Source organism: Hipposideros armiger, unplaced genomic scaffold (genome assembly GCF_001890085.2).
Source record: "Hipposideros armiger isolate ML-2016 unplaced genomic scaffold, ASM189008v1 scaffold_31, whole genome shotgun sequence".
NCBI lineage: Eukaryota > Metazoa > Chordata > Mammalia > Chiroptera > Hipposideridae > Hipposideros > Hipposideros armiger.
Window position 1 is genome coordinate 2476682 of NW_017731381.1, and position 26392 is coordinate 2503073.

Genomic DNA, 26392 nt, shown 5'->3' on the forward strand with positions numbered 1-26392 from the left:
TCTCAATTTGGTTTTTAAGCTTGCTAGTGGATACCTACCTATTGGCTATTTTTGATTTTGAGATCCATACCATGCCTTGTTGCTTTCTTCTCTTTCCTCTCCTGGTAGTATGCCCGTTTTGTAGTTGTCAGCCTGAAAATAACATTTTCCTGTATAAATGATTTAGTTTTGTTTTGTTTTTTTGTTTTGTGTTGTTTTTGCTGGGAAGCACAAGAATTTATTCTTCTTTTAAAGTCCAGAAATTTTATTTGATTTGACTATATCTCAATTTTGGCTATCCTGGTTGTCAGGGGTTTCATCTTCCCCAATGATAATTTGTAATTCATGAGCATACCTTGTCACCTAGGTATTTTTGGAGCTATTATCCATGGGTTTTTGAATTGCTATTTGAGTTTCTTTGTCTGTTTGTGTGAGGGGATTTGGGAAAATTCAAAAACGAAGTCACCAGTATCATTTTCCAGCATGTTGCTTTTTCAGTTCTGTTCCAAATGACTTAATCTGACACTGGTCTCCTAATTGATGAGTTTATACAACAACAGACATACGCGTATATTATGGTTACTGATAAATGTGGTATTAGCTTTTCATCTTATTTTGTATTTTACTTTGTCCTGAAATTCTAAATGATTTTTTTATCCTCTCTTTAATTTTCTTTCTACTGTTTTGGATATTATCTATATCTTTTAGCTAAAATTTTATTATACTTATTTTATTTAAAGTCTAAATATTATCAAGTCTCCATTTCCTAAATAATCCAAAGATGTCAGAACACTTTGTATCAATCAAGCCCCCCCAACCAGTTTACATATTATCACCCAATAGTTTAGCTCTATCATGTTTTCTACATATGCACACACCAACTGGAGCATTTTTATTTTTCATACAGCCAATGTTAATTTAGATTTCCTACTCTGTTTACCACTTTCTTTGCTTACCTTTCTTCCTTGCATATTAGGTCTTTCTTCTAAGGTGATTGATTTTCTCTTTCCTGAACTAAAACCTTTTGACTTTCCTATATTCAGGTTTTATTATATATGCAATTCAAGGTTTATTTTTTTTCCCTTCCTCCTTCTGCATTTTACAGATTTTGTGTGTGTGTGTGTGTGTTTTCTAGTTTCCATTGCTGCTGTTGAGAAAGATGCTTTTGGTTGGTCATTCCATGGTAAGGTTATCTGCATATTTTTCCATCTTTCTTGAAGAACTTTTTGGCACTCTGAAATTTTCTATAAGAAGTTTTGATGTCTTTTTATTCTAAAAAAAAAATAAAAATTCATCCTGTTTAGGATTAAGTGGGCTTGTTGAAACTGAGAATGATTTTCCATCAGTTCTAGAAAGTCTTTAGCCATATCTCTTTGAATGTTGTCTCTTTGCCCAGACTCCAGTTATAAAATATATAAGTGAGACCCTCTCTTCCCAGTTTCATCTCTCTTCACTCCTTTCATGTTTGCCCTTTTTGTCTTCCTGTGTACATCTTGGGTAATTTATTAATTTCTACCTTCCAAGTCATCAATTCCCTTCTTATGTATGTCTCATTTCCTTCATGATGTGTCCACTGATTTTGTAATTTTACATCTAAATTGCATTTGATCTTTTTTTAATATTATGCTTCATCAACATTTGGTACTTTCTTAATCCATTATCCCATCTTTCAGTTTTTAAATGCTTTAAATTTTTTTTTTCTCTATATGGTTGTTCACTGAGGGTATATATCATTTCAAGTGTTTATATACCATTTCAAGCTTTATTGAAGATGGAGCCTGACTTCTAACTCTTCCTGTGGCTATTAACACTCAGGCTCTAGGCTTGTTTGTTTGTTTTTTGAACTGGGAAATACTCCCAGGGCAAGCAGTGCTTTACATTTACTTATTATTCTGTTCTTGGCTCTCTTTTCACTTTTGTCCCTGAATATTTCCTTTAATTATACCAGCACAATTACTCATGTAAAAGCACACTTGTGATTTTATAGCAAATAGGTAATTGTTCAGAGAGGATTTTTAAGGAATACCTTATGTTCAATATTGGCCATAGTGGAAGTCAGTTGGGTAATCACTGCATTTCATTTCTGTAATTTTAATGGCGAGAGAGTGGGCTTTTTGAATGAAGAAGTTATAGCAAAAAGGCCAGGCAGAGAACATTGAATCCATTTTTCTGTTGTTTGCTGAAGTTTCTCCTCTAATAATTTAACAAGATATGTTAATGGAGACTGCGCTCCTGGAATTGTGTGTTCAATAATGTCTGTCTCTTGCATTTATATGTAAATGAAAGTTTGGCTGGTTAGAGATTTTGAGGATCAAACTTTCTTCCTCTGAAACATTTAAAGATATTATCTTACTGTCATTTAGCATTTAATGTTTCTGGGTAAAAACCTTTTCTTTTTCTTTTATGGTCTACTACTTGAAATGTTTGCTTGTACCAACAAATGGCTCTTTCTTTAGAATTTAAATCAATTGCTTTTAATTTGATACATCTTTGTTTTGAATATTCTGGATGATGGCCTCCTAGAACATACTGTGAACTTTCATTCTTTAAATTTAAGTCTTCTTTGATTTATGAACCATATTCTTATTTTCTATCTTTGATTTTTTTTTCTATTAGATTGCTTCAGTTTTCTTCTTTGGTGCTACCAATTATGGGTATATTAGATCTCCTTTCTCTTCCATGTTTATTGCTTTCTCTCTAATGTTTTTAATGTTTTTGTTGATTTCTATTTTGTTTTCTCACTGTTATTCATGCTCTTTAATATTTTTAGGACTACTCATTTTTCTTTTTAATGCTTCACATAGGGCTACTTCATTTCTGTAATGGTTTTATTTTGCTCTACCACCTCATTCCTAATATAGGAAAGATCATGCTTTATCCCTTGCTTGATCTTCCTCTGTAATGAGTTTTGGTATAAAGAGGTAATTGCTTAATTTTCTTTTTCAATGAATGGTAATACATTTGGTTCCAACTTTAACTTTACCTGTGGCAATATGCTTTCTAGCAGCGTGCGTGTATGTGTGTGTGTGTGTGTGTGTGTGTGTGTGTGTGTGTACTTGTCTTCTCCCCATTCTTTTCCTCAATTTTATTGTATTATCTTTGTGTAGAATCTCTGCTGTTTCCTTTTTAAAATGAGTGTTATCACCAATCTTCAATTGAGTTGAGTTTTACTTGCATTAGCTATTTGTAGAACATTTTATTGGAAGTGGGACATAGCCATGTTCTAGGCTAGCAGGAATTCTCTCTAGGTCATAGCAAAATTCCTTACGGTGCTAAGTGTTGGGTGTATACATTAATCATTTTACCTAGCAAAGGTCAGTGTCTCAAGGTTCAGTCTCTGCTACCCTGATATGCTAACAGACTGCCTTCTTGGTTCTCTATTCAGTCATTGCTTTGTCACTTCTCTGTGGTGCCAAATTGTATCCCGGGATTGTCTCACTCCTATGTACTCTATTCCTGACATTGACCTCAAAGGGATCATTGGTTTTGCCCTTGAGGTTGCACTACCAACCTTAGAAGTTGTTCTGCTGACACTGTTTGAGGGCTGCAGCCACAGATGTCTTCTCTCAGCACCTGGCCACCCCCTTGGCCTGCACACTGTGGCCTTTCCGCAAAGGCACTGCCCAGTGTGCTATAGTTGCCCTAGTTTTACCGTAGCACTTGCATTACCTTTTCTTCTGATATTTCTTTTTTATGGAGGGGTAATTTCTGAGAGCAGAAGGGGGCAGAAGGGTTTTTGCTCTGCCATCTCAAAAATCAAAAGTCTGCTGCTCACCTTTCTTAACAACCTTTGATATGGAAAATGATGGAGGCTTTTCACAAAGTCTAAGTAGATTATAGGCTGTCCCCCCAAAAATGTCATTTGTAATTAGGTTGTCTGGAATCTGGAATGCATTTTCTTGTGGAAACCAAGTTATAAATGGTAGTTGGTAACCAAGGCCAGTGTTTCAATAGGCTGTTTAGTCAGAGACATTGTGCTAATAGCATTATTCTGGCTTTACAGAGCTGCCATTTATTAAGTTGTTTCTACGAAAAATGAATTTCAAGTCCTAGCTAGTAGACTATAGTATATTTTGAAATGTAAAAGTATGTCCCTCTCTTACTTAAAATCCTTCAGAGGTTCCCCTTTGTTCTTAGGTTAGAGATAAAATCCTTAACATGGTCTAGAGGGCCACGTTCTATAGGTCTGGTTCTATAGGCCCCCTTGATTTTGAACTTCACTCAACTGGACTTCCCACTGTCACTGGGATGTGGCATGCTTCTTCCAGCCCTGGAGCCTTTGCATATTTAGTTCCTTTTGCCTAGAGTATCTTCCCCTCACATTTTGCCTTTTCATGCCTACTCTTCCTTCCAAACTAAGCCCAAATTTCATTTGTCTGGGTAAGCTTCATAGATCTAAACACAGGCCAAACAACTCAGCTGTATACAATCTAATAGCGTCATGTTGTCTTTAGTTATGCTCAGTACTATATGCCCAATACCTCTCATAATGCCTGGCATGTAATAGATACCCAATAAGTATGTGCCACATGAATGAACAAGTGAATGATTAAATATTTTGTGTCAAAGACAACAGCTCTTGAACTCCAACCCACTTTCCTGGGACCAAGAACTTTTTTGTATGCCTTACCATTTCTCATGCCCCTGGCCCAATATCTCAGCTCTGGGTCTCAGATGAATCATATGTACATTACATATAACTCCAAGTTTCATTCTCATGATGACCAATGCTATAAGTAGCCCTTATTACAATTCTATGCAGACTCTGAAAAGTCATTAAAACCAATTTATTATTTGATTCCTCATAGGATCACAGTTTTAACTCTCTAAAGTAAAACCACAAAGATATAAAATCAATTGCATTTTATGGTTACAGTCTTAGATGGCTTGATCTAAACATTACAGAACTATGGCTGTATATCCTGGAATTGTCTGGGATAGTCTCATTTTTTAAATAATTGGGCTCTAGCTCTTAGAAAGCACATCGCACCTGTCGGCATTGTGCCCTAATTTTTTTTTTCCCGGCCACTATCCATTTATGGTACTGTCACTCATCAGTTTGTCACCACTGTTTTTTTGAATCCTCGTATGCTTCCTGCCAGGCCTTAGCTCTTATAAAAAGAAGTTATATAAGATTATAACCCTCTGTGTGAAAAAGACTGACCTTTTTCGTTCTAAATTTATTTGCTCTAGTTTCAGTGTCTAATCCTGATCCAGTGTCCTCACCTGTAAGATGGAATTAGACAGTGTCTCGCATGCATGGCACTTTGTAGGTCTTCAGTAAAGGCTTTTATTCCATAAGAAATATAATTGCTCATTCAAAAGAGAAAGGACAGAGCCCCCAAAAGCACGTTAGTTAAAGGATCTGTCTGGCCAAGGTAAGAAAGGGCATCCTGAGGTTGAGAAGGCTCGGCACAGGGTGCCCTGAGACTGCCAATATCAATTGAGCTGTGTGACACCTGTGACACAAGAACTGCCACAACTGGGTGGAAGAATGAGAGAAGACAGAACCTATCACTGACAGTAGTTATCACCAACTTTGGAAATGCCCTCTAGGTGCCCAGCTCAAAGGAAAATTTTAAATCGTGAAGAAATCACCTTTACTCCTGAACAGCTTGTTAGGGTCAAAAGATGAGTAAATGGGTTTTTCATTTGGGCAAGGAATGGACTTTGTATTAAAATATGAGCGCCTGAGCTGCTGGGAAATGGGTTGATTTAGCTCCTTCTCCCCTCCCCGCTTGGCCCTGGGCCTTCTTGTCTCTCCACGTCTTTGCCTGATGTTGACTAGAAGCCTTCACAATTCACGAGCAAACCAAGCCTGTTTGTTAGATTCAGCTATGTTGATACTGGGCGAGTTTATAAGGCTGTGGACTTGCTATTTGCTCCTAGCGATTAATTGATGTCATCTGTCTTGAGAACAAAAAGGGCTTGTCCATAGGCCGATGAGGCAGTGTCCGCAGAGCCAATGAGGAATTAGAAATGGGCCACTGAAGCAAGGCCAGATAAATAATCTTGAAGGAAGACCACATGTCTTAGGATCACCTTCTTTTACAAAGTGTGGGGACCAATGAAGCGCTCCTGTGAACCCTCTCTAAGTCCTCCAGCCATCCGTTCCTGAGATACTGCACGCGTGCTGCCAGCCAGGCATTGCGTACCATGGCTCCCGTCCATAAGGAATGTGGAGCCCAGCAGGAGAGGAAGACACAGGTAATCACATAACATGTGAAGTGTTACATCTGAGGGAGGTATACACTGTTATGCAAGCCCTGAAAAGAAGGCAGTTAGCTTGGCCTGGGGATCTTGGGGAAAGTTCTGAAGAGAAGATGACTTTTGGGACAGATATGGGGAGAAGAGGTGATAGCCAGGCCTTATGGGGAAAGGAAAGGGGGGCCCTGAGTACTCTGTGGTCTTGCCCTCCCCTTCATGTTTGTTGGAAGGCCTGAGCCCTCCCTGAGGACCGATGCTTCTGTGCATCAAAGCTGCTTTTTGGCCCTGGGCTTATTCAAGCATCACCCGATGCTGTCAGCTGAGGCCATCGGGAAGGGCCATGGAGGTTGGGATTCAGCCATTCAAGTAGCACGAGCCAAGCATCCAGAAGGACTGCTTCGGCTTTGGTAGGCCTGGGGTAGGGCCCACGTTCTTGCTGTTCAAACAAGAATGCAAGACAAATTGGATACCCATGACCCCTGAAACACACTTGGAGCAACATGGCCCCGGAGAATCTTCCCATGATGCAGTGCCCAGCACCGGGCCCCACGCCTTCAAGCCCAACACAAATCACAGGAAACACATGATGGAGAGAGAAGCAAACCAGGTAACTGCTAAGACTAAAATGATCAAGTGTAACTCCCACTGCCATCTGTTGGTAGCATATAGATTTCACCCACCTGTGGTTTGGAAGTACCATTTTAGAATCCAGAAAACTTGGCAACTTAATATCTGAACGTTAGGGAGACATTAATATATGCTGAAGTTGTTTTTTTTTCTATAGCTGAGTCTATTTCTGTTTTGTTTGCTTATTTATTCGGTTCCTTAGATTCCACATATAAGTGAGATCATATGGTATTTGCCTTTCTCAGTCTGACTTATTTCACTTAGCATAATGTTCTCAAGGTCCATTCATGTTGCTAGATGGGAGGCGGAGGGGATGGGGGACACGGTGAAGGGATTAGAAACAGCAAATTGGTAGACACAACACAGTCATGGGGATATGAGATACAGTGTGGGGAATACAATCAACAATATTGTAAAGATTACATAAGGTGCCAGGTGGGTACTAGACTTATCAAGGGCATCACTTTATAGGCTGTGTGAATGCCTGACCAATACGCTGTATAATTGAAGCTGACGTAGAATACTGTATGTCAACTATAAATTAAAAACAAATATATACATACATACATATATATATATATATATATACATATATATATTTATGGGAGGTGGAGTATAGCATAAGGAAGATAGTTAATGGAATTGTAACAACTATATAAGATATCAGAGGGGTAGTAGCTTGGGAGGGGGTTATCACTTTGTGAGGGGTGTAAATGTCTAACTGTTATGTTGCTTTGTACACCTGAAACTAATAATAAATAAAAAAAAATAAAATGTGTGCCGATATGATGGGTTTGAATGTGTGTACTTGTGTGTGTGTGTGTGTGTGTGTGTGTGTGTGTGTATAAAAGTGCCAACAGTAGTTTGTTTGTTTTTTTTCAGGGGTAAAACTTTCTGTTTAAGCTAGGCTAAGATGTTCTGTAATGTTATTAGCATTTTGCAATGAGTGTACAAGGACAACAGAAAATTGAAAATTGACCGATGGGTGGGCTTGGACACAGGATCATCTGTCTACTTTGTTAAATGGGGTTGTAAACAGTCAAAAGGGCATCACCAGAAACTGGGAAAGAAGGGACGCCTCTATAAATTGATGACCATCTTATTGGTAGTCATGTTTGCTTTGGGCTAGATGTGCGTGACTCACTGTGGGGACATTCATAAGAAAGTCCACAGCCGTTCTCAGGCGCTAATTTACTAAATGTGGACTGCATGCCTCTTGGCTACGGGGCCCTCTTGCTCCCTGCTCTTGTCACTTTCATTTTGGAGGGTAGCCAACCACGGGAACAAGTAGCTGTCAGTGGAATCCAGACTATGGGTAGATGCTCAAAAAGGAACGCCATATGCAAGAGACTGACTGCAGACACAAGGATTCCCAGTGCCCGGGGGAGTACACACTCAACTCAAACAGGAGGCAGATTTTACTTTGGATGGATGCTGGCTATCCACCGACACTCCTACGTATGCATAGCTTCATGGCACATCGGCGATAGAGGTCACCCCAGACATCAGCATGGAGTCTAGCCTCTAATTTTACTGAAAGGGAAACTGAGACACAGAAAAGAGACTTGGCTGAGCTTGTGTTATCTGAGTAGCAGTGCTTTTGTCTCCCTGCCAAAGGCTGGAGCTAGAAAGGCGGGCATGATGGCACTCTTATCCTCATGGGAGCTTGGTGATATATTATAGATGCCCGGTGAACAATTTCACTGTAGTATCACAAATGGTGATAGAGTTACAGGGTGCATACCTTGGTGTGGGGGTAGGCAAGGTTGCAGGAAAGAGGGGGGATCATTCTGTGAGACCTTTTGCCTGTTTCATGCTTGAGATGGATATGAATGCATACAGGAAATTTGTAGCTTGGGGTGCAGTGTCAGCTACCATGGGCTCATGGGTTCATCCCAAGTTTATTGTTATTTGTGCCTCAGTTTCCATTCTGTAGTCCCTACCTGGTAGGATTGTTTTTGAGGCTGATATAATGTACTAAGAACATGTACTAAGCACATAGTAGGGTTTCCCCGAATGGCATAATTCTAGAGTCCTTCAGATCCTTCTTAAAAAGGGCTATATCCTGCTTTGTCCAGTTCCATCTTAAATAAAGGAGAGGCCCCCAAGGAAGTGTATTTGCTGCCTTGGGCCCCAGACCATCTCCCCTAGACCTGAGACCATCCATCCCCACAAGAGGCTTAAGGTTGACCAGCCTAGGGCTCCAGATACAAACCCAATCCTTCCAACACAGACTTCTCCTCCTCCCCAAAGCAGACTTATAGCTTTGGGGAGAGAGGCCCCTAACACACCCCCATAAAAAAGATGCCCCCCTGAACCCCGGGGCTAGCTTCCAAGTCATTTAATGGAAGCCTCCCAAATCCCCCGTCTTAACCCAGGAGGGGTGTGGGAGCCCAGCCGTTCTCCTTAATGCAACTGGATTAATTGCTTGCTCAGAAAACAGCTCGATTCTAAATGAGCCTAAATGGCCTCTAATACCTGTAATCTTCCCTCCACCACGTTGCCCTGCTGCATTTCTAAAGTGGGGTTGGTTCCGGGAGCTGGTTTGCTCAGTAAACAGCAGGCAGCGTCGTGGGAGGCGAAGGAAATCAGGCTCTGTTCCAAAGGAAGGCTGAGAAATTGATGAAAACGCCACTGGCCTATTCACCAGCCTAATTTGATTCCAGAAAATCAAGTGAAGGAATTCAGGCTGGCCTGTTCCATAAACCTAGTGTTCCTTTGTAGAACAGGATAATCAAACGTGGGTGTGCTGCCAGCTCCCAACCCTGGGTTTCTGTTTCAAAGCCACGGAGGGAGCTGACAAGGCACCTGATGCCTTTGAGCCAGTCATCTACCTGGAAACCAGGCACAGGTGGGGCTGGGACATGAAGGGCAGCGTATCTGGTTTGGGGTGTGCTTCTACGTGGTCTACAGGTGAGCATCACAATTGAGACAAGGGAGGCCAGCTGGTATCCTGGCTGCACCATTCCTAGCTTGTAATGCTTCACGCCTCTGTTAGCTCATCTACAAAATGGGGATGATTATAATAGCGCCTACCTCAAGGGGTTATAGCGAAGGCTAAATGCCTTAATGCATATAAGGTGCGTCAAGAATGTCTGGGTCATGGAGAATGCTCTGCATGTGTTCCTTCACTGCCCCAGCTTTCTGGCCTATATGTGGGCAGGCTCGACCCCATGTGTAATCTGAGGACAATGGCTTTCCTGCAGGTGAACGAGGTGAAGGGGCATAGGACCTGGCACTGAGATGTCCTATGAGTGGTGGTGGCCTTCCTCTCCTCTGAGCAAATGCTGGAAGCTTGGCCACCTTCTGACGCTCACTGCCAACCCTGTGGACGCTCCTTCTAGGTGGTTGCCCTCTTTGGCCACATGTACGGTTTCCATAAAGATCCACCTAGAGCACTGAGGGCGGACAGGGTCACCTGGGGGGGGTGGCACAGGAGGTAGGGAGAGGGTGGGCCAGACACACTTGAGAAACAGAAGGTGGGTACACAGGGCTCTGCAGTCCCTCTCTTCAGGCTGGTGCTGGCAAGGGTCAGGGAAAGCGATCAGGCATGCTATGTTTCCCTGAGTTTCCAGCATATGAGCCTGTCCCTGCCCATACTGGCCTCTCCCCGGGAGCTCCCATTACACCAACGTCCAGCCCAGACAGTTCTTCTGAGTCCTTGGCTGACACACACACCAGCAGAGACTGTGTGCGTATTGCACAAGGACAGCATCTTACGTGACAAAGACATCAAGGACAAGATGCAGCAGAGCTGGGTGCTAGGGACCACACCCAAACAGTACTGGCCAAATCTTAATCAACATCATCACTAGTGACTTAGATGCTGAAAGCTATGCTTGTTCTCACTCTGTAGTTGCTTTATCCTCCAGACCTGGTGCAGACGCCTGTTTCTCGAGTTAGTGGCTGTCATGTGATCACTCTGCCTCAATTGCTTCCTCTGTAAAATGGGGCTAACCATCATACCTACAACTAAAGGTGATGTGGGGATGGCAGGAGCATATCAACAATGGACAGTGTTTGTCAAGTGCCTACAATACATCTGGTGCTGTGCTAAGTACCTGATACATCCAGTGCTGTGCTAAGTAACTAATATATCTGGTGATGTGCTTAGTACCGGATACATCCAGTGCTGTGCTAAGTACCCGATACACCCAGTGCTGTGCTAAGTAACTGATACATCTGGTGCTGTGCTGAGTACCTGATACATCCAGTGCTGTGCTAAGTACCTGATATGCACTATCTCATCGAGCCTTCCCACTAACTATGGGAGGTGAGCCCTGTTGTTAATCCCATTGTGCAGCTGAGAAAACAGGGAAAAGGAGGTTCACGAACCTGCCCCAAAACCACACAGCTGGTAAATAAAGAGCTATTTACAAAGTCCCTGGCACATAGTAAATGCTCAATAAAAATGTAAGTGTCTTGTCATAAGTGCTAAGCTTTGGGGGAGAAAAGAGGTGTGTGGCCTGAGGAAGGAACCAGATTAGAGTGAAGGGCTGATGGGACTAGGCAGTCAACTCCTGAGAAAGGTCTGGCAATCATGGGGCTCTGCATAAAGAGACTGAGGGCACCTTTTTGGGGCCCCCAGAGTAGGGCAAGTTTTCAAGTGGGCTTGACTCGGAAAAGGCTGGAAGCTGGAGACTAAGTGTCCACTCCGAGGCCATCAAGAATAGCTGGAGCAGATTAGGGGCTCCACACAGACAGCAGGGACTGTCAAAAGTCACTTCATTACCCTGGGTCTCAGTGGCTCCATCTGTAAACTGGGCATACAGACACCTCCCCTGTCTTCCATTAGGAGGCTATGATGACTCACTAAGATTAGCTAGTCTGGTTATTCCTCACAATCTCTCACAGAGGAAAGAGAAGTTTCCTGGACTGGGTTTAAGGCGAAAAGAAATGTCCCACCAGGCAGAAGAGCTCTGGTGGGGCGGGGACCCAAATGTGCCAACATTTAACCATCTCAGAAGCTGCGGCTTCCCATGGGACAGCCATGTATGCTTTTATTTCAAAGAGCTCATGTTTCTCAAAAGCTGCCTATGTCCTAGCCATTATCTTTTAATCCTTACAGCAATCCCATGAGATAAATCTTAGTCTGATTTTACAGAAATTAAAAGTGATATTTCCAAGAGATTAAATGATTCACCCAATGGCAGACAGCTGGCAACTTGGGAACTCTGCATTTGAACGGAAGGTTATCCAGCTCGAATATTCTTATCAATGATTTTCATTCCACTTTCAGCTCCTAGCCCGTCTTTACTCTGCCTCAGCACAGCTGTCAGGAGACATGCACACTCCTGTGGGCGAACATTTTACCGTTATTAACCTTGTGGGCTATGGCGGATGTTATGACTGTTACGGGCCTTTGGTTCCGCGTGTGTAAAATGAAGATAGTAACAGTTCACTCACTGGGTTGTCTGAAGATCAAATGAAGACGCGCACGAAGCATCTATCACATCCCATGAGGAGGTGCTCAGCTTCCCAATTAGTTGGGCAGATGCAATACCATTTTGAGCCCATCGGATTGCAGGAGGGAAAATATTCCTGAAATATCGAGTGTTGACAAAGATGGGGAGGAGGGGACATTGACACTCTCTGATGCCACTGGTGGAAGCGGCAATTGATACAGCCACTTAGGGGAGCAATTTGGCAAGACCTAGGAAAATCTAAAACAGTAATTCTATAGTCCTGCCCAAGGAACTCTCTCGATGCCCTAAAATGCAGGTTAGGGGAGGGTCATTAAAGCATTTACTTTGGTAATAGCAAAATATTATAGCCAACCTACATGTCTATCGATGTACTAATGACTGAATAGCTATGGTATATGTATCCCTAACATGTGGAATGTTCTCCAAGGAGTAGAGACAGATGAGCAAAAAGTAAGTTCTAGAATATAAATAAATATCACTTAAGTTAGAAAAGAAAAACCTCAAACATGACTGTAGGATTTGCAAATACACATGTAGAAGATGCATTGGGCTAAGCCTCTTACACTGATAAGCATGGTACCTATGAAACAGCAGGGTTGGGTTATGGGTCTAGGTGGACTGAGTATTATCTGATGTGTCCTAATTGTTAATATTTTATGTATTATATATATATTTTATATTCACACATGATTCATGTACTTACAAAGATAAAAATGATGATTATAATAATAATTATGTTGTATTAGGTGCTAACACAGCATTCATTTTCCTCCAAACTAAAATAATCAGTTAATAAATTAATGTGCATCTACTCTAATTAGTACATTTTTATATGCCGTCTTTAGTCTTTTCACTGAAATAGGAATAATCATCTTCATTTTGCTGCTGATGAAAGTGAGGTTCAGCTTAAGCAACTTGCCCAGTTAGTAAGGAACAGGCTCAGGATTGAAAACCATCTGTTCGCCTCCAAATTGAGCTCTCTTTCCATCTCTTGGTTCATTCAACAAGAATGCTGAGCTCCGCCCTTACCCCAGGCCGCATGCAGGGAGAAGACAGGTGTTCTTCCTGTTTTCACTGCATCCTAGTCCAGTGAGAAAAGTAGACAGGCCAACACGCATGCACGATGCCATCGCCATGCTTGGACTCACGGGTAATGGCTTACTCTTCACTGATGTCTGAAACCAAGTCAGGAGCACAACTGAACAGCTAGGTTTGTGTCTGGCTCATCACCATCAAGTTCACCACCAGTGTGGCTGTCTGATCCACATAGTTTGCTTCTCCCAATAGATCCCTGAGTCAATAAGTAATAATGAAAATGGCAACTGAACATTAACTATGGGCCAGGCATCATTCTAACATTTAAAGGCTCTGACACACTGACTTCTCACAATATTCCTAATGAAATGGGTCCTATTACAATCTCATTTTACAGATGAAAGAGATTTAAAAAAAAAAAAAGCGACAAAGTAAAAGTTTGCTTGAGGTTACAGAGCTAGTCAATTCTGGAGCCAGGGTTCAAGGTAGGGCTGCCTAGCTTGAGATCCCCATGCTCCACTGTCTTCCCAGTGACGTGTCCCAAGATGTCCCACAGGACACATACGCATCAAGGTTCCTTCTCAGCCTTCTATGAAATCTGGGCAATGTTAGCTGAGTATCTTATTGTCTCTCCTTTTTCAAGTGGTTGGAGAGAAAAAGGAGTTGGTTCTTTTGGGCTAAATCGCATGTTCCCTGTTGGCAGAAATCAACAGGCTCTGGACAGAGGGGACGTGTTTTTCAGCAAATGCAAGTGTGTAAGAGCCTCTTGACCACAGGCCCCCTAATCAGAGGAGCATCTTGCTAATTGTCACTAATGTGATTAGCAGAATTCACTGGCCACTCAAAAAAATATTTTGCATCAAGCCACGTGGGGACTGACCTGCGCCACCCTCGGGAACGTTATTTCTCAGTATAGAGAGGGTGAGACAATTGGCCTCCATTGGGACATTTTGCTATTCTCGTTTATTCCTCTCGTGAATCGTGAGCACGCTGGGTATTAGACAAAAATAGAGATACTGCTAACTATGAGGTGGGGCTGCTTCACGGATAGCAATCTGTCCCTTCCAGTGGCCTATCTCTGGCTGCAGAAAACCTCTTCCCGCACCCCTACCTCCATCAGATCCTCTCGTACTCCCGTTCTGTTATCCATGTTGCTCTCCATGACGTACCCTCCTCCTCTTTCTGAACCTTCATTGCATTTTGGTACACTCCTGTTCGCTTTTCAACACAACATCCAAATGTCACCGACCCATGGGGTTATCTCAAATTCTCCTCATCCGGCATATCACTGTGATCTGTACCAACTTCTTTTGACCAACATGATTGAACCAGTCTCCACAGGCACGAGGGGCTCACGCTCCAATGAGAACCATGCCGCTGTCATCGCTGTATCCTCAGATCCTAATTACAGAGCTTGGCACTGAGTAAGGCTCTGAATCTGCTGACCGATTCCTCCAGTGGAGGCATGGGGCTGGGTGCCCACTTACTATGGTCTGGGCTTAAGGGTGTGGATTTAGCGAACGTGCACATTGCATTGCCAGGGAGTTATGGGAAAACACCACACAAAGGGTTGGTTATACTTGCCAAACTTTTTTACCACATGATAAAAAGCCATAAACCACAGAAAACCCAAGCTCCATGTTTCTCACACGCTACAGTTTCCTCCTAAACCTGCTGTTCCTGTGTTTCTGATCTCAGTGAATCCCAAAGCTAGAGAACCACCATCCCTCTCTGTAGCTCCTTCTGCTTAAATCAGTGATCAACTCCACTATATCTATTTCCTTAATTCCCCTTTAATCGACCTCCTCCCTACCAGATTTGTCCTACTTTACATCTTAATATTTCCCACCAGATACAGATACCAGGGGAGGGCATCAAACTTGAGAGCTAGAGATCAAAACAAATCAGCAGAACAAAGCCATTTGGAGGAAATGGACTATGCAGGATTGAAGACAACTTATAAACAACCACCCCCAGCACAACAACTATTATTAACATCCTCAGAGAGATAAGAGAACATATTGTAAAACTGTGAACAAAATGCTAGGAAAAAAGGCACATTCAGAAAAACAATAAAGAGCTCTTGGAAGTTCAAAATATAGTAGTATATATTAAAACTCAATAAAAGAATTAGAAGATGAAGCTGACAAAATCTCTTGAAAAGCAAAGCAAAAAAGCCAAAGACTTAGAAAAATAACAAAAACAGGACTATGAGAGGACAGAGCCAGCAGTTCCAACATCCAAATAATAGCGTTCCGGAAAAAGAAAGCAGAGAAAATGAAACGAAGGAATAATGGGCAAAACAGTTCAAGAAAATTGCCTAAAAGTAAAGGATGGGTTTTGCCAAGCACAAAATAGCCCACCATGTACCCAAACAAAAATGAATAAAAACCGATCCACATTCAGGCACATATTGTGAAATTTTAGAATTGAGACATTGATAGCATCCAACATGCTTGAGCAGGGAGTGGATGGAGAAGGTCATCCTCAGGAATCAGAATGGCTTTAGTCTTCTCGAAAGCAACTTTGGGAGCTGGGAGGTAATGGAACAATGCATTCAAAGTAGTAAGGCAATTCTTCCCAGGAAAATCGTTAATTGAGTATAAAGGTTGACTATGGAAGGTCTTCACATATAGACCACCCGGATGCACTTCCTTAGGAAGCTGCTGAAGAAAGTGTTCCTCCAAGATGAGGCAGTAAATTAAAAAAAAGGGAGTCAGGGGCGGAGGGAGCACTGGGAGGGAGTGAAGCACAGAGAGCACCCGGGTTGCCCGGGAAGAAAGGTCCAGAATGACAGCTGAGCACCAGGACACAACAGCCGAGCAGAACAGGCCAGAGGCTCTGCGAGAGCTTTCTGTCAGCAGATGAAATCGAAAACATAACTGAAGCAAGTGAATATCTTTAGATACTTGGCAAAGAGTTTGGGCTGAATTAGTGATAAAAACATAAAAAGGAAGCAAACAAACCATAAACAAGGCAAATATTAGCTTCAGGGAAAACATAATAGTTGTGCAGGAAGAGAAAATAATCATCATTTACTGCATGGCTCGGTTCTGAATGGCATTTAGAAAGTAAAATATTGTAAACACTGAATGTTGATCTAACCAAAATTAGGACATAACTTTATTAGAAGGATGAGGAAGGTGGGTGGGAAGGAGATCTCCATGTGTGTCAGGTGGGGGGAGTAGGGAGAGCTATTATAAATCATCTTCTTCCGGGAGACATTAATAGATAATGGTAAAGTGGAAAAAACGACAAGTATCAATAAAAGTTGCTAATTTAGAAATATGAGACTAACACAATCATAAGCAGGTGACAAGTGCTTGCTCCTGAGTGAGAGGGTGGCGGGGGGGGGGGGGGGTGTGCGGCTATGCTTAATCCTAAATTTCTAACAGACATGGAAGAAGAATTTGAATGTGTACACATATAAGTTGGATATAAATTAAACATAGGAAGAAAATTGCACTATGTGATGTCAACACTCCCTAGGTTAATTCAAATTTAATGGGATCCCAATAAAAACACCAAGACGGTGATCTAAATTTCATGTGAAAAATGAACTGCTAACGATATCAGACAACTCTGCAGAAGAGGAGCATTATGGGAAGAGAAGAGGGACAGGAAGGGTAGATCAGCGCTCCAGGATATGAATGCATATTTAAAGCTTCAGTAAATAAAGCTCTATGATTCTGGTACACTAGAGGACAAAAGGAATACACTCAAAAATAGAGATGTAGATCAAAATACAGCATGGGTTTAGACTATGAAGGTAGAACAGAAATCAGTGGGAAAAGAGATCAATTATTTAGTAAATAGTGCTTAGGGAAGAAACGCAATTGGATCCATGCTTCCACACAGAGGTAAACTTCAGATGGATCAAAGAATCGAAAGTTTAATGCAAAATATGAAAGAATAAAGTAATAAGAGAGACTTTATTTATAAAGTTGGAGTGGGGGAGGGCTGACTATGACACAAATCCAGAAGGCAAAAAGGGAGGATGGATAAATATGTTACATAAAAATAAAAGATAATCTGCATGGCTAAAATGACCATAAAGCAAAGTCACCAGACTTTAAATTGGAATAAATGATATCTCATAGTCTCCCTAATACAAAAACAACTACTACAAACCAACACATTAAGGAACAATCACCAAACAGGGAAATGGGCACAGGAGGTTGGTCCCGGGGAAGGAAAATATAAATGACTCCAACATTTGAAAAGATGCTCAAATTAATTTACAATTCCAGGCCTATACAATGACATTTTACGGAGATAACAATTTTCACATATATTGGAAAAGTGAAAAATGTGTATAATATACTTGTTGGTGAGAATGCAAAGAAAACAACTGCTCTTAAATATTTTTGTAAAAATTGCAACATTACACAATCTCTATGTAAAAGACATGTTGGCAAATTTATGAAAATTACATCTGCAACCACCTTGGGACCAACAACTCTACTCCTAAGAATTTTTACCACTAATATATTCACCCCTACATGAAATAATGTTTATGACAACAAACGATTGTAAATTATACATCTACTAGTAGTGGACTGTTAATCTATTAAGGTTACATCCATATCATGAAATATTAAACAGCCATTAAAAAGAGTTCTTTATTTAACTGAATGATTTCTAAGCTATACTGATAAGTGAATAAAGCAAGGTGATAAACAGTAGGCCTATTAATATCTTTGTTAAACAAGAAAAGGTGTTGGAAGGTTTTATGTGCATTTTTACTTACATATGCACAAATATTTCTATGCTTAATGAACTCTGCATATTAATTAACTGCAAGGAAGGAAAATGGGAAGCTGAGGGACATAGACTGGAGGGAAAGTTACTTTTTATCGTGCACCCTTTTGTGCCTTTTGAATTTTGAGCTTTAGAAATGTAAGACTTATTTACAAAACTAAAAAAATGGTAAATTAATGTAAAACTTTTTAATATGCCCTCTTAGAAGCTGTAGAGTAAGTAAGAAATTCAGAAAAGGGGAAAATATTTTGCTGACACGGAAACCAAGAAACATTAAAATTAATTTTGAATGAAACTATGTACTTATATTGACATGTTATCCATTTCATTAACTAATATGAGTGACTTAAGGTCTCCATGTATGTGTAGCAGAAACACTGTAAAGTTAAAGAATTAAAATCATGTGAAGACTTGACTTTTCAGGGGCCTGGGAGGCATCGTTTGGCCTTCATAATCGGTCCGCGACGTGGTTCAAGATTCTCCCCGGGATCACCGTTATGGGTGTGTGTTTACTCATTCCCGGAGTGGCCACCGTGCACATCCACAGATTCACTAATGGGGGCAAGGAAAAAAAAGGTTGCCTATTATTCCTATCAGTGGACATTGATGGAAAGAGATAGGTGAGTCTCTGGAGTTAATCCTTACTATGTGTCAAAGGGTTCAGCGAACATTGACTGAGGAAGCATTTTCCTGATTGATGAAAAATAACTCAGTTATATGCATCTACACCTAGAAGGTTATGTAGTGTAGTATTGTATTGTGCGTAATAAAAAGTAAAAAGTAAAAAAAAAAAGTACGTAAAGACTTTATATTCATAGCAGGTAATAAGTCCTTTATTTTATACCTAAGGAAGTAGGTATGTGATTTTAATTAGTAGAAAAAGCAGGTAGAGTTTCAGGGGGAAATCACATCATTAATAGGCTCAAGGAGAAAAATCCTAAAATTATCCTAAGTGGCAGAAAAAAACCCCAAAAACTGAAAAGGCTTATCTTCTACTTGTGATTAAAAACACCTAAGAAAACTCAAAATAAAAGATAGCATTTTTAACTTGGTAAAGGCTATATGCCTAACGGCCACAATAAATAGTATACATTTTTGAGATACTTTAGAAGCATTCCTTTTAAAATTGGGGACAAGATAAAGATACCCGCTATCGCTGGTTCTGTTTATCAAAGAAAGAAGAAAGGGAGAGACAGAGGGGTAAATATTAGAAGAGAAGAGATGTAATTGCTATTATTTGCAGATAATACAATCATTTACAGAAAGTGTAACACAATCAAAAACTATTTGAATCAATAAAACCTTTACTAGGTAGCCAGATACAATAACAACTCAGAAAGATCAATAGCATTTTTCAACACCATCAATAACTAACTAAAAAAGGTAATAAAAAAGATACCGTATACTATTGCAATGAAAGCTATTATATATCTAAGTATTAAGCAAGAACTCAGAAGACCTATAGGAAGACAGCTTTTAAACATCTAATAATGAAGATAGAAAAATTGAATAAACCCAGACATTCCATGTTCTTGAATAGATGAAATGATATATAACAAATATTTTTTTAATTAAATTAATCTATAAATTCAATGTGATTTCATAAAAATTCTAATTGGTTCCTTTTAAGAACTAGATAAACAGTTTAAATTTTATAAGAAATGATGAAAGTCCATGAATAGCTAAGGTGGGGCATAGGGACTTGCCCTATCCAACATTAAAAAGACATAGTTACAGTGGAATTGCACAGTAAGCTCTAAGATAGGCCAATGAAAACATAAAAATGCATTATATGATAAAGGTTAAATTGCACATCAATGAATAAGCAATAGACAGATTAATAGACGTGCTGAAAATACTGGCCCATACTATGGGGGAAAATAAAACATAACATATAAAGGTGGATTTCAAAAGGGATCAAATACCAAACCATGAAAAGTAAAACAATAAAGTTAATCAAAGAAAATATAGGAGAACATCTTTGTGATTTAAGGGTGGAGGAGGTCTTAAAACTCTAAAGGTACATATCACAAGGCAAAGAATTGAGGACTTCTATTATGGAAAAATTATGGGTTTGTGTTCATTAAAAACAATATGCAGATTGGAAAAAGATACTTGCAACGTCTGAAATCGACAACTGAATAACATCTAGAATACAAATTCACCTCGTGAAAATTTAACAGAAAAGACAGAAATCCTTCTTTCAAAAACAGGCAGTTTTTGAAGTTATATGAATAGATAATAAAGAAGAGGAAACAAAACATTAATAAGCATTGGATTCATGCTCAAACTCATTAGTAATTAGAGAAATGGAAATTAAAATAATGTACTATTATTTACACTTGATAATAGACCGGCAAAACTATGAGAAAGCTACATAGTGCTGAGTAAGGGCAGAGTTGTGGGGCTATGGGAACACTCAACTGCAACTCGGTGTGTAGATGGGTGCAATGATTTTGGAAAAACAATCTTCAGTTCTTAGTGCAACTAAGATAACCTAGGATACAGAAATCCCAACCCTGATTTATAGTCCAAAGAACTACTCACAGAGCTCCAGTGAGTGAACGTGTATCAGGATGTCCTATGTAGTGGGGATGATTTGAAGGCAATCAAGGCACTCAGTATGGGGGAATGGGTAAGAAAACTGGAGGATATAATGCAAGGGTTAGAAATAATAGGTGACATGTGCATGTGTTAACCCAGATAGAACTTAGAAAACTATAGTGCTGAAAGAAAAAACAGTGAACTAGAATGGGTTATAAATGATTCATTTGTGTACATTTAAAATACTCAAAATAATAGAGTGTATTTTTTTCCAGAATGCAAACAAAGGAATGTAAATTAAATGCATTAAAAAGACAGGGGGTAGGGGCTGGAGGATGGAAATGGACAAGGGGAACAGGGGATATAAGGGAGTGACTCAATAAATACAATTAGGGGGGTCTTTTGCAGATGAATGTGATTAGGTGTCATAAATCAAGGCATATCATTAACTCAGTACCTGCACTAGAGGTCAAAAGGAAAGTCAGTTTCATCTTACCTGTACAAAATAAATACTAAACAAACATTGTAAAACCATCCATGTGAAGAGGCGCCCACATATTCATCTGCCGAGAACCATGAGTAAAGACATTTCCTCAGGAGCAGTCCCTTGCCACCACCGTGGAATGGGAGAAGGTTATAGTTTACGTTGTGGACAATTTCTAACACCAACCTGTGTGACCCACTGCCTTCTCTCCCATTGATCAGGCTGACCTAGGGGATCCCACCACCACTGGGGAAAACTGTGGTGCTAGGTCAGGACACTCCGAAGGGCAGAGACCCACCCTGATTCATTTTTATCTCAAGGGCCTATCTCAGTTCATTCACTGAATGAATGATCTTGAACTTGGCCCAAAGCGCTTACACCAAGACCAGACTGCTTCCCATTAAAAACGGGCATGAACTGTGAGTGCTTCGAGATTTTGTGATTTAGGGGAGACTGTGGACTGATTCAAAATTAAAAACTCATGGGAGCTATTTATTGAATAATTAATAAGGGCCAAGCACTCCCCATTTATTACCCTTTACACTCACAACCAAGCTTACAAGATAAATCTCAAGCCCACTTGTAGATGAAGAAATTATGGTTCCATAGTGAATAATTATCTGTGGCTTTGTTTTCTGTACACCGCTTGCTTTGGTGAATTGTCCTTCTCCTGTGTTATCCTGGTGGGTTGCTAATCACCATCCCCACTTTCTTGACACAGGAGGTGGTACGTATGTGACCTCAGCAAGGGCAATAAGAGTCAGTCATAAAAGAGCTGAGATACCTTCAAAACACCTTTCCAATTTCTTGAAGGCAGCCCCACGGCAAATTAAGATAACAAACAAACAAACAAAAAGCAGTGATGTGAGTGAGAATGAGAAGAGGAGAGGGAAAGAGGGAGGAAATTAGAAGAGAGACCGAAGGCAAATCCTACCCCTAAACTTTTTAATTACAAAGAGCCATTTTGGTTAAGGTTTTTTGTGTGTGTGTTTCTATCAATGAAATCAAAAGAACAGATGGCCTGCCCAAGGTCACGCAGCCAGGAAATGGCAGAGCCAGCTGTCTTCCTGATACAAAGCTGAGACGCTCCCCATTGAATCCTGCTGTCTCTTGTCTAGGCACCAACTCAGACTGGTTTAAAGGGGCGACCTCAGTCCCCAGCATGTTGGACATTCCACTTCGGAACTGCTTCAATGCAGAATCAAGCTTCATCCATGATAAGGAGGTCAAATTTTTAGAAATCGCCCAAGCAATTTCTGTGGAATGAAATAAGAACAGCCGGAAACTATTTTTCAAAATTGTGGTGTGACTGGAAGGAAATAAGAATGACACACAGTTTAAGTCAAACACTTGGTTTTGAAGGCATTTCTCAGGGAGTCTTAGTCTGGTTTGAGCAATGGCCTCCTCACTGTTCTAAGTGAATTACCACCCAGGGAGTCATTTTTGAAGAGCCGGTGCTCATGGGGTATGAGCTCTGGAATTGGACTCAGTTGCTCCCTTAACTAGATGTGTAATTTGGTAACCTATTTAACCTCTCTACATTTCAGGAGCCTCATTTGTAAACTGGGGGTGACCATACTTTCTATATGGGGTTATTTTTTATAGATGAAAGAAAATAACATACCTAAAACACCTGGAAGAATTCTTGCACATTGTTGACCTTCAATAAATTATATCTCCCTCTCTATTAAAGGTATGTTATATGTATTTATGCATATTAGACTTTTTAAGGCATTAGTCCTGGTGTGTTCATTTAAAACATCTGCCTGGTTACTCTATCACCATAAGCTGCAAAGACCTGGGCCACTCCCATTTCATACACTTCCCAGTGGTCTCATTCTTTTACAAATAGTCATCAGGCACACACAAAAAGCAATTTCAATGGTTCATCTTTCCTCTTTTCATCCATAGACAAATTTCAATAATTATCTTAGTCAACCCATTAATTAGTCTAAATTTGCCCAGGCATAATTGATTCTGCCTACACAATTTTCTATAAAAATTTGAAATGGATGGCTACACGGAGATTTTGTTTGTTTGTTTGACTCAGTGCATTCTCCCCTTATGCAAAATGTGTTAGTCAAGGCTTATCGAGTGTAACAAACTAGCTTTTGGTGTGCTTGTTTGCATAAACGAGGGAAAGAGGTTTGAACCTCTGAGTTTGAATGACGCCCTGGCCATTTTTAACTTGTTGACCTATCGTCCACTCCACGAACTCTTTGAGGAAACATTCCATCACCTTACTTGTTCCATGAGATCTGGTGGCCGAAGTCTGCCTTCTAGAAAACCTCTCTTGCCTTGGCTTTTCTAGACGAACATTGTTCTGAATTCTATACTCATATCTTTGAGTCCTTTTTGTTTTCCTGGCCCTCTCAGTAAGGACTTGTTGGGTTTCTCAAGGTCCCATTCTTAAGCCACTTCTCTTATTTGGCAGCACTGGGTAGTCTGATGGGCCTCCACCTTCATTACCACTTGCACATGAGGGCTATGCTCTTTATCTATCAGTACAAATCTAAGACCCCAGCACTACTGTGCATAATTCTTTTCTAATCTCTAGATCATTCTTTTCAATATTGTATCTGTTCCTTATGGAAATGATTAAAGGAATAAGTATGGGGAAACTTGCAACAGCACAAAGACATCAAGGTTTTTGCTGGATTCATAATAAACATGAGACCATATACAATAATATGAGAAAAGAATGATAACTTTCAAACCAGCTTCTTGAGAAATTTCAGATACCCTAGGAATCAGATATAGGAGAACAATACCTCCTTAACCCTAATGGGGAGGAGTGATGGTTGTAGCTACAGAGGAAGCATATAAAGAATAGAACAAAATCTCTAGAAGCAAACACAAATATAAGTAAAAATTCAAACTCTAAAGGCAGCATTTCAAAGCAGCAGACTAATGTTTAATTATTCCATCGTATTGACATAATTGGTTAAATATATGAAAAATATCCAACCTTGCTCCAAAATAAATGCCAGACGGAATAAAAGCAAACAAAAGATGACACCGCAATTTAGGTAAATGTTTATGAAATTTGTTTGCACAGGAAGCTTGCAAAGATAAACCCATTAAAAATGGATAAATATCATCACATAAGAGGTAATATTTTCTCATTATCAAATTATTAACACATTCAAAAGTACATATCTAAATGTGAAAATATTTTCCAAAAGTAGAACCAACCAAGATTGATGCTGTGAATACAGAAAGTGGTCTTACAAATCAATAAGAAAAAAGACGAGTGTCTCCCAAGAAAAATGTGTGAGGGAAGTGAATTTGTAAGTTACACAAGAAGAAATACAAGTAGTCAGCAAACATGAAAAAGTGGTCCACTTCCAGTACCAAAGAACTGAAAATTAAAACAATAAGGTTTTCGACATGTGATATTGTTATAGATTAAAATGGGAAGTAACACCACATATTGGTGAGGGGGTAGGGTGATAAAGAACTCCCCTGACTAGCGGTACAGTCAATTTTGGAGGTCAGATTGGCCCTGTGTGGTCTATATCTACAGCTCAAACCTCAAATAGGGAAACCATTTTTCACTCAGAAACTCGATTTATAGGAATTTATCTGAAAGAATAATGTGTCTGTGTTGATGCACGTATAATAAGGCTCTCTAAAATGGTATAATAAAGGAAATTGGAAATAACATAAAAATTCCGTGATAAGCTAGTGCAAATAACATACCTCCCCCAAATAGCTCCTTGAACGTATTTGCATTTCCTCATCACATCCCATTCCGTCCCTCACCCATACCAATCTGCATGGATCCCTAAGTCCTAACGAACTCACCAAGTCACCAATGGCCTCTGCCATGAAATTCCAGGCACACGCTTTGGTCCGTAGCTCACCTGTTCCTCCAGCCACATTGTACGTATCTAGCCCTTTCCCTCCTGAAACATTCTTCTTCCCAAGCCAGTTATCGCCAGTGCCCTTTCCTTGTTACTCCTCCTTTAGCTTTTCATTAAATATTGGCATTCCTTAGACCTTTTCCTCTTCATTCTCATCACCAGTACTTCTCAAAGTGAGGCCCCTGGGCCAGTATCACCCGGGAGCTTGTTAGAAATACACATTCTTGGGCCAGCTGAGTGGCGCGTTGGTTAAGAGCTGGCTTGGGATGCCAGAGGGCCCTGATTTGGATCCCACATATGAGGGCCAGTGACACTGCCCTCTACAGCTAAGATGCTGAACAACAGCTCAACCTGGAGCTGGGCTGCCGTGAGTCGCCCATAGCATAGGCTGTAGCCCCTGCTGCAGTGGGTTGCCATGGGCTACCGTGTGTAGCCAGCAGCCAGCGTGAGCGGCCAGCAGCCTCAGTGAGCGGCCGTCCAGAAGCCGGCGACTGATCTGCCTCACCCGGGAAGAGCGCAATGATGGTGCCAACTTGGGCCAGTGAAGCAACGTCCTCCACAACTAGACTGAAGAACAAAATGACAGCAACTTGTCTGTTCCCCTTCCCCCAATTCCCCAATAAAAAAAATCTTTAAAAAAAAAAGAAAAAGAAAGAAAGAAATAGAAATACACATTCTTGGGCCTCACTCCAGATCTACTGAATCTGAAACTCTGGGGGTGGGGCCCAGAAATCTGTATTTTAATATGTCCTCCAGAAGAGTATCATGCACTTTGATTTTGAGACCTACTGTACTAAATTGCTCATGCTAGCGAGAAGACAGCAGAATGGTCTCATGCCAGAGTGTGGGAGACAGGCTACCTGGGTTCAACAGTCTCCTCTGCACTTATTGTGACCTTCCACTGGTGACTTAACCTCTCTGTGCCTCAGTGTCTTCACCCATAAAATGGGGCAATAACTATGCCTGCCTCCTAGGACTGTTGTGGGACAAAACAAGATAATCCCTGTCGAGATCCTGGGCTACTGCCTAGCACAGAGAAAGTACCCACTAAAAGGAAGGCATCCTCGCTCACAAGGTGGCGTCTTTAGTCCAGACTTCCTCTTTGAGCTCTTCACCTACAGCGGCGGCGTCTGCTTGCCATCTCCACTTGGGTGTTCCACTGGCAGGTACCCCAGGGTGAACCCCCCAGCTTCTCCCCGAAATGCACACCTCTGGCGCTTTAACCTCACCATGAACCTCTCAGTTCCTATGGTGGAAACTCCAAGGCACCTTTGATTCTGTCTTCCGTTTTACCTGCCACAGCCAACCAACTGCCAGGTCTTAGAAATCTTTGGAATCCATGAAGCATGCCTTCCTCTGCACTCCCAGCGCTCAAATTACAATTCGCTACCGTCTCTGCAGCAGCACCTTCCCTGGCCTCCGCCTTCTACTCTGTTCATCTTCACCAATCCAGCCTCCCCACA

At 40.8% G+C, this 26392-nt stretch overlaps 1 protein-coding gene and 1 pseudogene across 1 annotated transcript in view; one reads left to right on the forward strand and one right to left on the reverse strand.

Moving 5' to 3' along the window:
* The window catches only part of PTPRT (protein tyrosine phosphatase receptor type T), a 1070914-nt gene that overhangs the window by 421772 nt on the left and 622750 nt on the right, over positions 1–26392 (reverse strand). The window lies entirely within an intron of this gene.
* LOC109379892 (NADH dehydrogenase [ubiquinone] 1 alpha subcomplex subunit 1 pseudogene) lies at positions 13356–18778 on the forward strand (annotated as a pseudogene).